At 37.5% G+C, this 12242-nt stretch overlaps 1 pseudogene; it reads left to right on the top strand.

Annotated features, from left to right (window-relative positions):
• Positions 1–871: 871 nt before the first annotated feature.
• Positions 872–5725, top strand: LOC109677567 (protein phosphatase inhibitor 2 pseudogene; annotated as a pseudogene).
• The last annotated feature ends 6517 nt before the right edge of the window (positions 5726–12242 follow it).

Genomic DNA, 12242 nt, shown 5'->3' with positions numbered 1-12242 from the left:
TTATGAAGTGATGTATAGTTGTTCTTTTCTGGTCATGCGTATTTGAAGTTCATAATGCCTCCTATACATGGGTGTGTGTATCATTATATTTATTTGGGAAATTTTCTTTTTTTATAAGCTTTATTAAGATGTATTTGTTATACAGCAGGGACATTTGGGAAATTTTATTTCCCAAATGATTTTATTGAATTGGTTTCCTATTAATTTTATTAGTTTTTAAATTTTTCAGCTCTTTATCCCACCACCCAATAAATTCCTAGGTTTTGTCTTTTGTCTGTACCCTAGAGTTCTTGTATGTTGTGCTCATATGTAATTATTTCTTTTTCTTTGTGATTGTGACTGTGCAATAACTTCTCAATCATCTGTTCCATTTCAAATATTCTTTCTGTTTGATCTTGTATGCTAATGACATTTACCTACTGTGGATAGTAGGTTAGTATTTGATTTATTGAGCTTTTCATTTCTAATAGTTCTACTTGGTTATTTTTTATAATTTCCATTTCCTTGCTGAATTTCTCTTCCATGTTGGTGAATTTCTTGTCTAGGTCTGGTGTTGGTTTCCTGATTTCATTTATCTGTTTATGTGAATCCTCTTTGTGGTTACCGACAACTTTTAACAGTAGGCTTCTGAATTACAGTTTCGTTCACTCACTTCCCATTTGATAAGTATACCAGTTTGTGGCACATGGCAATGAGGCCTGACAAGGGGGTCAGTCACATTACTGCAGGAAACCAGCAAGTCTAAGGCCTGAGCATGGTTTGAGAGACCCTCAGGGACCTGTCTAATGCACTCAGCTGTGACTGTGGACCTTGGCAGAAAGCTGTTCAAGCAAAATGCATCTGGGTCACTAGGGACCAATGGGATGGGATGATGGGGAAGGAGCTGGAGCTGGAGGGCTTCAGAGCCCAGCAATGGGCAGATGTCTCCTGTGGGGAGGAGAGGCCAACACAGCTTCTCAGAGGAGCTCTCATGCCCTCTCTGAGGCTGGAGCTGGATCGCTGCCCACGAGTCCCTCTTTCACCCTTCTGTGACAGAGGACAACTAGTTTTAAAGTTCTCTTTCCCAAGCCCATATTCTTGGCAAGCTTCTGAGCTTCTGGATATACACTGCCTGAAGTCTTAGGTAAGAATGCTGATCTAATTCAAAAGTTGACCAATCAGCATGACCCAGGAGGGCTGGGTGTGCAGCTTATGGTCCTGGTTGTGGCAAGGTGACCCCAGACACATCTAAGTTATGTGAAGCCTGAATCTGTCTCCTGGGAACTGGCATGGCAGGTGCTCCTGAGTGGTGAGCAGCTCATCAAAGAGCTGGCCTCACCACTGCCATCTTCTACCAGAAAAATGGGTGATGATGTTAGCCTTAGACATGCTTCCCCTCAGGGAAAGGAGATAACCATGCAGGCTGTGATTCCAAATCAACAGGGGCCCAGATCCAAGTGATGGCACTGGTTCTAAGCTCAGTCAGTGTTCTGAGGACAAAGTTTAACATGCAGATGGACCCTCCTCTGGTCCTCTTTTCATAAGATCAAGCTCCTCACCCAATTTCTTTCTTTTGGCAACAGGAAAATGTAATTCCCCACCTTTCACCAAACAGATGACTTGAGATACCAGAATTCACTTCTCCTGCATGTGGTAACTCCACGCAAGTGCAAACATAGCAGGTGCAGTCATGAGCACAACTCCACACCTACTGATATGGCTGACCAAACACAGGTGGTTTCAAAGCACTGATTTCTGATCTGCAAGGACCAACACTGCTTTGGTTAACTGACTCACATGTTTCTCAACATAAGACAGTGAAAGATCTGAACACCTATCTAATGGCAGAACATATGGCTCTGGCCCAGTACTGTGGGGACTGGAAAATCCTGCGCTCAGCAGGGTTGTCAGAGCTACTTCATACCACAGTAGCCAGCCCTGTGTGTGCCTCACCAGGGGTCCAAGCTCATGCCTGCTTGGTGAAATTTGGGGGAGAGATGTGACAGGGAGGACAGGGGCAGGCTGTTGACATTGATTCAAGCATGCCAAGCCTGCTCCTAGAGACACTGGGCAGGGTGCCTACAGGCAAAATGCTGTCCACAGCCAACTGCCAGCAGGGAGTCCTAGGACAGCCTCTGGAACAAATGCACCTTTGCTCACAGCTCAGGGAGGCCACCATGTCCTCTGGCAGGCCCACCAGGTTCCATGCAGCATCATGTGGCCTGAGCACAACAGAAGGCCAATGTATTTGGAACTGCAGCCTGGTTAGTCTGTTGTCAAGTGGATCTAAGCTTCCAAGCATATATTTGCCGAATAGCAAAATTTCCATCGCTTGTACTACCAAACAGGCAAGTGAACCCCTGGGCAACTTCTGAAAGTTACTAAGGCCTACCTTCATGAACCATAAATTGGTATGGGTTAACTGTTAGGACAGTCTTAGGGACCTCAGCCCAGACCCTCCAAATCACATTAATTTCACAGACTCCTTCCATACAGGGAGGTGAACTACTGAGTTGGGCCTCAAAGCACTGAGACCTGCCTCTGGGAGCTCTATCACGGTGTGTGTTGCTTACAGACAGAACTAAGTCCAGACCCTCTGAATCTTGAATCTACACACATGAAGGTGAATTGGTCTCAAGGGTCTCTAAGTACTGGGAGTAACAGAAACAGCACATAGTTCCTTCATCCTATCCCCAGCCAGTGCAGAAGGCAGTAGTTAGTTACTTCCCCAATCTCTGGGACACATTCTGAGGTCAGTCTGAACATGGACAAATTTGGCCATGACCTAGGGGAACTTGTGGCAGAGGGAACCTGTCCGGCACAAGTGTGTAAAGCTCTCTGTGGTCAGAAGCAGCCTCAGTGTCCCCAAAAGAGTTGTATACTAAAATAGCCCAGAAGCTGAGAAGTCAACCAATATACCAGAGGGTCCAGCTAGTTTTCCTATTTTTGAGCATACTTGGATAGAAGCATAATACCTTGCGATGGGCACATGGAAGAATGTTCGGCTGCTGAGCCAAAATCTCTGGTTTAAGGTATAGACCATGGATTATTAATTCAGTTAAACCTCAAAACTTAGGAAGATTTCCAACACCACTGTACATTGGAGTAAGCCTTGTCTAAATAGGTTTAAGTAAAATTGTGATCTGTGATCTCTCCAAAACAAGCTTGCTATTGGCCTTCTCTAGAGAGTTGTTAATCTTGTGAAGTCTGCACAATGCAAACACTTAGTATCTCATTTTCCCTAAATTAATCTTAAGAGACAGGCAGTTTTTTAAGAAAATCAATGAGTAAATTTAATTTCTCAATAAAGTATCTTTTAATATTCAACATGTGTTAGAGTATATCTAATTATATAATTGCAAGTTAAATTTATCCTAAAGAAGTTACAGAGTCAAATTAATAAAAGCATGTTACTGGCAAAAACACAGACATGAAGACCCATGGAACAGGACAAAAGACCAAAATACAATCACACACAGTTATAGCCATTTGATTTTTGACAAACCAAGAAAAAAATGGAGAAAGTATAGCCTTTTAAAAATGTACTGGAAATACTGTATATCTGTTTACCAAAGATTGAAACTAGACTTTCAAGTTGTGTTAGTATCAATTCTAAGTGGATCAAAGATCCACATAGATGTGGGTAGGTAATAGCTTTATGAAAACTTCAATATCTCAGCAATTAAGAGAAATGATTGACAAATAGACTACATAAAACTCAACTGCAAAGGAAATAGTCAATAGACTGAAGAGACGGCCTATAGAATGGAAGAAAACCTTTGGCAGCTGTACATCTGACCAAAATATGCATGTAGCTCAAAAAACTAATCCCACAAAGGACCAGTAACTCACTGAATATTTATTATTCAGTGCAAATGAGCTGAAAATGTAATTATGCAAATATGAAGTACAAATTCCAATAAATCTGTGAATAAATGCTCAACATATGTGGCTGTAATGAAAATGCAAAAGAAAATTACATTGAGACTAACTTCATTCCAGTCAGAAAGGCTGCCATCAGTAACACACACAATCACAAATCCTGGTGAAGATTTCTCTTGGTTATGAAAATTGGTATGACCACTTAAAGCAGTATGGAGGTTCCTCAAAAACTAAAAACCAAAGTACCATACAATCTTATGATACTACCCCTGTGTATATACCAGTAGCAATTTGTGCAGAATTTGATAGAATCACTTCATGTCCATGTTTATTCCGGTAGTATTCACTACCGCCATGCTTTGGAAATAGCCCTGAAGCCCCACAACTAATGAATGGAATAAGACAACACAGCACAATGTAGTATTATGCTGACATAAAGAAAAATGAAATTACCTCAGACTCTTTCCATGTCCATGAATATTCATCCTTTCTCTAACTGGAAATCAAGCATACTTTAGCAGTAGCACTAACTGGTCTTCATCATGGATTACTTCAACTTCAAGGATGCAGTTAGATTACAAAGAAAGCTTGAGTAACTAAGCCTTTTTTCACTATGTGGAACAGGGGATAGAATTCAATATCTTGAGAATAAGAAGCTTAAGGAATTTATTCGGAGCAACCTCCCTCCCCAACTGAGACAAAAAAAAGCACCAAAAAAGATACACTCCCAGACATATATTCAAAACACTCAACATACAGAGCAAAGAAAGTATACTGAAAACTGCAAAAGAGAAAAGTCAAGACACAAAGGGAAACCCGTTAGAATAACAGCAGATTTCTCAACACAAACTCTAAATGCAAGAAGGCCGTGGAAACAAATAACTCAGTCCCTGAAAGAAAGCAAATGTCAGCCTAGACTAGTCTATCCAGCAAAACTCTCCTCCCTCTGTAAAGGACAAATTAAAACCTCCCACAACAAGAAAAACTTAAGGAATCCACAATGCAACAAAGTAGCAATTTGGAAAATATTTAAAAGACTCTTATACACAGTAGATAAAATTAGGGTGAGGAGGGCTTCGGCGTCTGCGTTGCTCCCGCGCTGGGGCACTGGGTCGGCCTCAGTCTGAGGGCTGCGGCTGAAGTGCAGGCGCGGAGAAAGGCCGCCAGCTGCTCTGCATTGGCTGTGCTTCGCACCAGCCCATCAAGGGAATCTTGAAGAACAAGACCTCCACGACTTCCTCGGTGGTGGCCTCGGCCGAACAGCCGAGGAGGAACTGAGTAAAAAATCCCAGAAGTGTGATGAGATGGACATCCAGGCAACATATCATCCAGCAGACAAAGATTATGGTTTAATGAAAATAGATGAACCAAACACTCCTTAGCATAGTACGATAGGTGATGATGAAGATGGATACAGTGATTCAGAAGCCACTGAGGCCATGACTCCAGGTATCTTAGCCAAGAAATTAGCTGCTGCTGAAGGCTCTGAGCCAAAGTATGGAATTCGGGAACAAGAAAGCAGTGAAGAGGAGGATAATGACCTCTCACCTGAAGAGCAAGAAGAAAAGGGACAATTTGAAATGAAAAGGAAGCTTCTCTACAATGAAGGACTGAATATTAAATTAGCTAGACAATTAATTTCAAAAGACCTACATGAGGACGAGGAAGATGAAGAAATGTTAGAGACTGCAGATGGAGAAAGCATGAATATTGAAGAGTCAAATCAAGGATCTACTACATGTGACAAACAGCAAAGCAAATCGCAAAGTTCATAGAAGAAATTTGTTCACCATTGAAGTTGTTTTGTCAAATACAAACCCTGTTATTATAACACACTGCTTCTTGTTCTATACAATTCATGACTTACATAATAACAATTATTATATATTGCCAAGAATTAAATGGTAATCTTGAGATTGATTAGACTGAAATGCCTAATTAGTGCATACATTCTTGTGCCTCGTACTTCATCACAAATTCAGTGTAATGTCATTAGTCCAAAACTGCTTTACTTTTTTAAGTACACTGGTTAATTTGTATGAGATGTTATATAGCTTTTTATGCTTTAGAGGGTAAATGATGTCATTTTGTGGGGAGGGGAATTAGTTTATATTCATCACTCCAGCTGTACCTCTTACAAAAAGTTTGTTGAGTCTTTTTTTTTTTAAATCAAAAGCCAATTGGAACAACGGGATATAGAGGTGCATGAATTTTCAGGCTGAAAGGTATTTTAACACTTGCCTTCAACTTGATTTGTCTATAAGCCTCCAGAAGGATTGTAAGAGAGCAACTGTTGCATTTTCTGTGACCTTTAAAATTCCTGTTGAGTTTTCTTTGTGTTTACAAGGAAATAACTGAAATTTTTCTAATCACAACTAGCTTTTTTTCCCATAAATTATCAGGTTAAATTTGCACTAATGTCTGCTCTGCTTGCTTGTTTGGGTGTCCTGAGCAGATTTCAGATCAGTTTTTTAATAAATATAATTCTAATGTAGCTATTTCAGCATTATCTTTATTTATTTGTCTTAATCTACTGCTTTTGTTTCCTGCTCCTTTCCACACATACATGTAGAAGTGTAAGGACTGTATTAAAAGATGGCAAAGGCTGTCATGGCATTAGGAACTCTTCTTTCTCTCACATATTCTGTCATTTGAAATTTTTTGACCACCATTGCCCACATGAAGAAGAGAGATTGAGTAGTGCAGTAGTGTAGACAGGAAATACAACTCAACTGCTCAGTTTCTATATCTATCTGATTTTCTGCTTGATAAATTGCTATTGGTTGATTTTACTTAATTAGACTTTAGAAATCAATTAACTGAGGCTTTTTTGCATGATGAGAGAATTGTATGTAACCACTGATTGTTCCTGAATGTACAGACAGAATTAAACCTGAACATTTTTTTTAATTTAAAAAATTTAAACAGTCCCTACTTTAAGGGAATATAATAATGTATACTATGACAAATGTACTTTTATTCTTCTAATGCACTAAGAATTATTTGGATTTTCTTTTCCCAAAATGAAGTGCAGTTCCTGTGTATCTTGGTTTAGTGATGGTTTTTTTTCTAGTCAGTTATTTGTATCTTAATTTTTGTTAGTAGCAAAAGAATTCATTATATGAACACTTTTAAAATAATATCTGTATATTATATATATTAAATGACTTTTATTTAACAACTTATCTTCCACTCCAAGTTTATGGAAGTATCAGTATGTCAAAATAAAAAGTGGGAAGATTCTTTGCTGTTAGAAAAAAAAAGTAGAGTGAGGAAAGAACATGCAAGAAAAAATAAACCGTTTTGATGAAGCAGATCAGTTAACAAGGAATAGGTAAAAGTAAACAACAAGGGAATAGAATTGACTGGAAACAACCTATACCTCTCAATATTAACATTGAATGTAAATGTCTTCGATGCCCCAATCAAAAGACATAGAATAACAAGCTAGGTTAAAAAAACAAGGCCCAACCATATGTTTCTTACAAGGGACTCATCTTACTGAAAAACATAAACACTAACTTAGAGACAATAGGTGAGAAATGGTTTCTAGGCAAATGAACCCCACAAATAGGCAGGAGTAGTTATACTCATATCTGACAAAGTAGGCTTCAGACTAAAATCAGTCAGAAAAAGCAATGATGTTCATTTCATATCAATTAAAGAAATAATTCATCAAGAAGAAATATCAATTCATAGCATATATGAACCAAACATAGTGGCACCCATCTAAATTAAAAAAAAAAAAACTCTAATTCACCTAAGAGTACAGATAGACCCTAACCCAGTGATAACAGGAGACTTGAGTACCCCACTCTCACCAATAAACAGGTCTTCCAGGGAAAGATCAACAAAGATACTTCAGAGCTACTTCACACATTATAGTATATGTATGTACATATCAGACAACTACAGAGTCTATAACCCGAGAACTAGGCAATGCACATTCTTTTATAGAGCTTATGGAACTTTCTCCAAAATAGATCATATTTTAGGACACAAAGAAATTCTCAACAAATTCAGAATATTTAAGTAACCTCCTGTAATATATCAGATCACAATGAAATAAAACTAGACCTCAACAACGAAAGAAACCACAGAAAATATTCAATCACTTGGAGATTGAAAACCACACTGCTGAAAGACCAGTGGGTGATTGAGTAAATATGGAAAGAAATAAAAAAGTTCCAACATTCTAATGAAAATGAAAATACAGCTACATAGCATCTGTAGGACAAGGCTGTGCTAAGAAGGAAGTTTATAGCTATAATTGCCTACATTAAAAAACAGAGACTTCTCAATGAAATAACCTAATTATGCACCTTAAGCTCCTAGAAAAGCAACAACAAAGCAAACACCAAACCAGCAGACAGAGAAAAAGTATAAATGTCAGGGCCAAGATCAATTCTGTCAAGACCAAGAAAACTACAAAGAATCAATGAATTGAAAAATTGGTTCTTTGAAAACATTAACAAGATTGGAAAACCCCTAGACATCATGACAAAATGGAGGAGAAAAGAACCAAATCAATAAAATCATAGGTAAAAATGGGGACATAACCACAAATACTAATGTCTTCCAGTGGAGAATTGGAGAGTACACTGAAAATTATATTCAAGTAAACTGGAAACTGTAGATGAATTGGATAAATTTCTAGACACATATAACCAAGGAAAATTGAACCACGAAGATATTAACCACCTAAAGAAATCTATTACAAACAATGTAATAGAAGCAGTAATAATGGGCCTCCCTACAAAGAAGAACCCAGGACCTCATGTATTAATGACTGAAAGTTACCAAACCTTTAAAGCAGAACTAATACAATACCAATTTTTCCAGGAAATAGAAAGGGAAGGAACACTATCACATTCATTCTATGGAGCTAGCATTACACTCATTCAAAAACCTAATAAAGATGCAACAAAAAGAAGAATTACAAATCAATATCTTTAATGAATATAGATGCAATTTTACTCAAAAAAATACTGGCAAAAAAATTCCTCAACATATCAAAAAGATCATACACTATAACCAAGTAGGTTTCATTCCAGGGATGCAAGGATGGTTCAACATATGTAAATCCATAAACATAACACAGCATATAAACAGAAGCAAAGATAAAAACCACATTATCTTCTCCACTGATGCAGAAAAAGCTTTTGACCAAATTCAACACCTTTTCTTGATAAAACCTCTGAAGAAACTAGGAATAGAAAGAATGTCCCTCAACATAATAAAGGCTACATATGACAATTCTATAACCAACATTATCTTAAATGGAGAACAACTGAAACCAGTCCCACCAAAGTTAGGAATGAGACAAGGATGCCCACTTTCCCTGCTCTTATTCAATTTAGTTTTGGAATTCCTAGCCAGAGCAATAAGATAGGAACTAGAAATAAAAGGGATTCAAATAGGAAAGGCAGAAGTCAAAGTATCCCTACTTACAGATATGTGATCCCATATATAACAGACCCTAAAAACTCTGCAAAAAAGTATTAGAAATTATAAACTCTTTTGGCAAATTGATAGAATATAAAATTAACATACAGAAGTCAGTAGCCTTCTTATATACGAACAGACTGAGAAAGAAATAAGGGAAACAATCCTATTTACAATAGCCTCAAAAACAATGAAGCAGCATGGAATAAATTTACCAAAGGAAACCAAAGATCTTTTTAATGAAAACTGTAAGCCACTGAAGAAAGAAATCAAATTAGACATCAGAAGTTGGAAAGATCTCCCATACTCATGGATAAGCACTCAAAACAGCAAAAATGGACATACTATCAAAAGGAATTGATCTACTCAACAAAACTATCATTCAAAATAGATGGAGAAATAAAAGTCTTCCATGATAAGCAAAAACTTAAACAATATGTGACCACAAACCACCACAATAAAAGGTTCTTCAAGGGATTCTGCACACAGAAAGGGAAACCCAACATAACCATGAAAAGACAGGCAGCACCAAACTACAGGAAAAGAAAATGCAAGAAAGTAGAGAGTAACCTCTATTTAGGTACACACAACCAAACCTTCAAACAACTAAGAGAACTAAATGGCAGGAATCACCACATACCTATCAGTACTAACACTTAATGTTAATAGACTTAATTCCCCCTTCAAAAGGCACTGTTTGACCAACTGTATTAAAAAGGAAGATCCAACAACTTCTTGCTTACAGGAGACCCATCTCACCGACAGAAATAAGCATAGGCTTAGAATGAAAGGCTGGAAGAAGATTTACCAAGCCAATGGCCCCTGAAAACAGGCAGGAGTAGCAATACTTATCTCTTGACAAAGTAGACTTCAAACCTACATTGATCAAACGAGATAAAGAAGGACATCCATACTAATAAAAGGGGAAATAGACCAAAAGGAAATAACAATTATCAACCCATATGCACCCAATGTCAATGCACCCAATTTCATCAAACATATCTTGAAGGACCTAAAAGCACACATTAACTCCAACACAGTGGTCATGGGAGACTTTTACATCCCACTATCATCAATAGATAGGTCATCCAAACAAAAGCAATTGACGTAGTCTTTTCAATCCCTATCAAAATTCTGATGACATTTTTCAGAAAAATAGAAAAGTCAATCCTGAAATACATAAGAAAACACAAAAGATCTTGAATAGCCAAAGAAATTCTGAGCAAAAAGTCCAATGTTTGAGGCATCACAATACTTTAACTTCAAACTAAACTACAGAGCTACAACAATAAATACAGCATTGAAGACCAATGGATCAGAATAGAAGACCCAGATATAATCCCACACATCTACAGCCAACTGATCTTTGAAAAAGTATCCCAAAACACACAATGGAGAAAAGACTGCCTGTTAAACAAATGTTGCTGGGTAAACTGGATATCCACATATAGAACACTGAAACTACATCTCAACATCAATAACAACCACAAATGCTAACAAGGATTTGGAGAAACAGGATCCCTTATATACTGTTGGTGGGAATGCAAAGTAGTACAACCCTTATGGAAAGCAGTATGGAGATTCTTCAAAAAGCTAAAGATTGAACTGTCATTCACATGGTCATACTGCTCCTAGGCATATACCCAAAGGGATGTAAGTCAGGATGCAATAGAGACACTTGTGCACTGATACTCATCACAGTAGTATTCACAATAGCCAAGATTTGGAAAGAACCCATTTGCCCTAGAACTGGTGAAAGGATCAAGGAATGTGGTGTATACACAAAATGGAGTTTTACTCAGCCATAAGGAATAATGATATATAGTATAAAGTAAGTGAATGCAATTGGAGGACATCATGTTAAGTGAAGGGTAAGGCAGACAAAGACTGTCTTATATGTGGAAGATACGTCCAAAAGATAAACCTATACAAAAAAATCCAAGCATGGTGGCACACAAACTCATATGAAGAGCATGTTTGTAATAGTTGAACTACTCCATGGAACTCAAGAAAAGAGGGAAAGAAAAAGAGAATGATAGAGCATAAGTAATATTGTAAAGCATAACATTTGTGAAGTCAGATGATATAAGTGTATGGATTGAAAGCTGTTGAAAAATGGGGGGGATAGGAGATAAATCAGTAACGGAGAGTAATGGAAGAAGGTGAAAAGACAAACATAAAGTATACCAACAGTGGGAATACACTGAAAAGCCATTTTGAACATATACTTAATTATTAACAATGAAAGACAGTATTGTAATATAGGTACAGTTTGTCAGGGGGTACTAGTGGGAGGTGGGAAGGGGAATGAAGGAGGGGAATGAAGGAGTTTAAGGTGAGGATATATGGTTGGTGGATTTCATGTGCAAATATGAAGTAGAACAAAGAAATCATGCAATTTCTTTAAGTGGGTGGGGAGGAAATTGAGGAGAGATGATGGGGGCACTGTAACTAATGCACAATGTAAGCCTAATCAGGATTGTCATTTTCATTCACACCTGAAAATAAATATATCCAATAAAAATTTGTAACAACAAAAAAGTGAAAGAAAAACTGAAGAACAACAAAGATTAAAAAAGAAGACCTGACCATTTATTGCATTTAAGAAATATATGTCAATGAGGGAAGGGAGGATAAAGGAGAATGATGGAGGGGGTGAGTTCAATTATGATACTATGCAAGAACTTTTGTAAATGTCACAATGTACCCCCAACACACAGTAATAATGATAATAAAAGTAAAGAAATATATCTAACTGGCAAAGAAAACTATTGGCTCAGAGTAGAAAGGATGGAAATACATTTTCTAAACAAATGGAGACAGAAAGCAAGCAAAAATACACATATTAAAGTCTAACAAGGTAGCTTTCAAACATCACTAGTCAGAAGAGATAAAGAATATCATTTCATATTGATAAAGGCAATGATCTAGGATTT

This window comes from Castor canadensis, chromosome 15 (assembly GCF_047511655.1).
Source record: "Castor canadensis chromosome 15, mCasCan1.hap1v2, whole genome shotgun sequence".
Taxonomy (NCBI): domain Eukaryota; kingdom Metazoa; phylum Chordata; class Mammalia; order Rodentia; family Castoridae; genus Castor; species Castor canadensis.
Note: the sequence above shows the minus strand (reverse complement) of the source record. Positions and strands in the feature narration are given on the sequence as shown.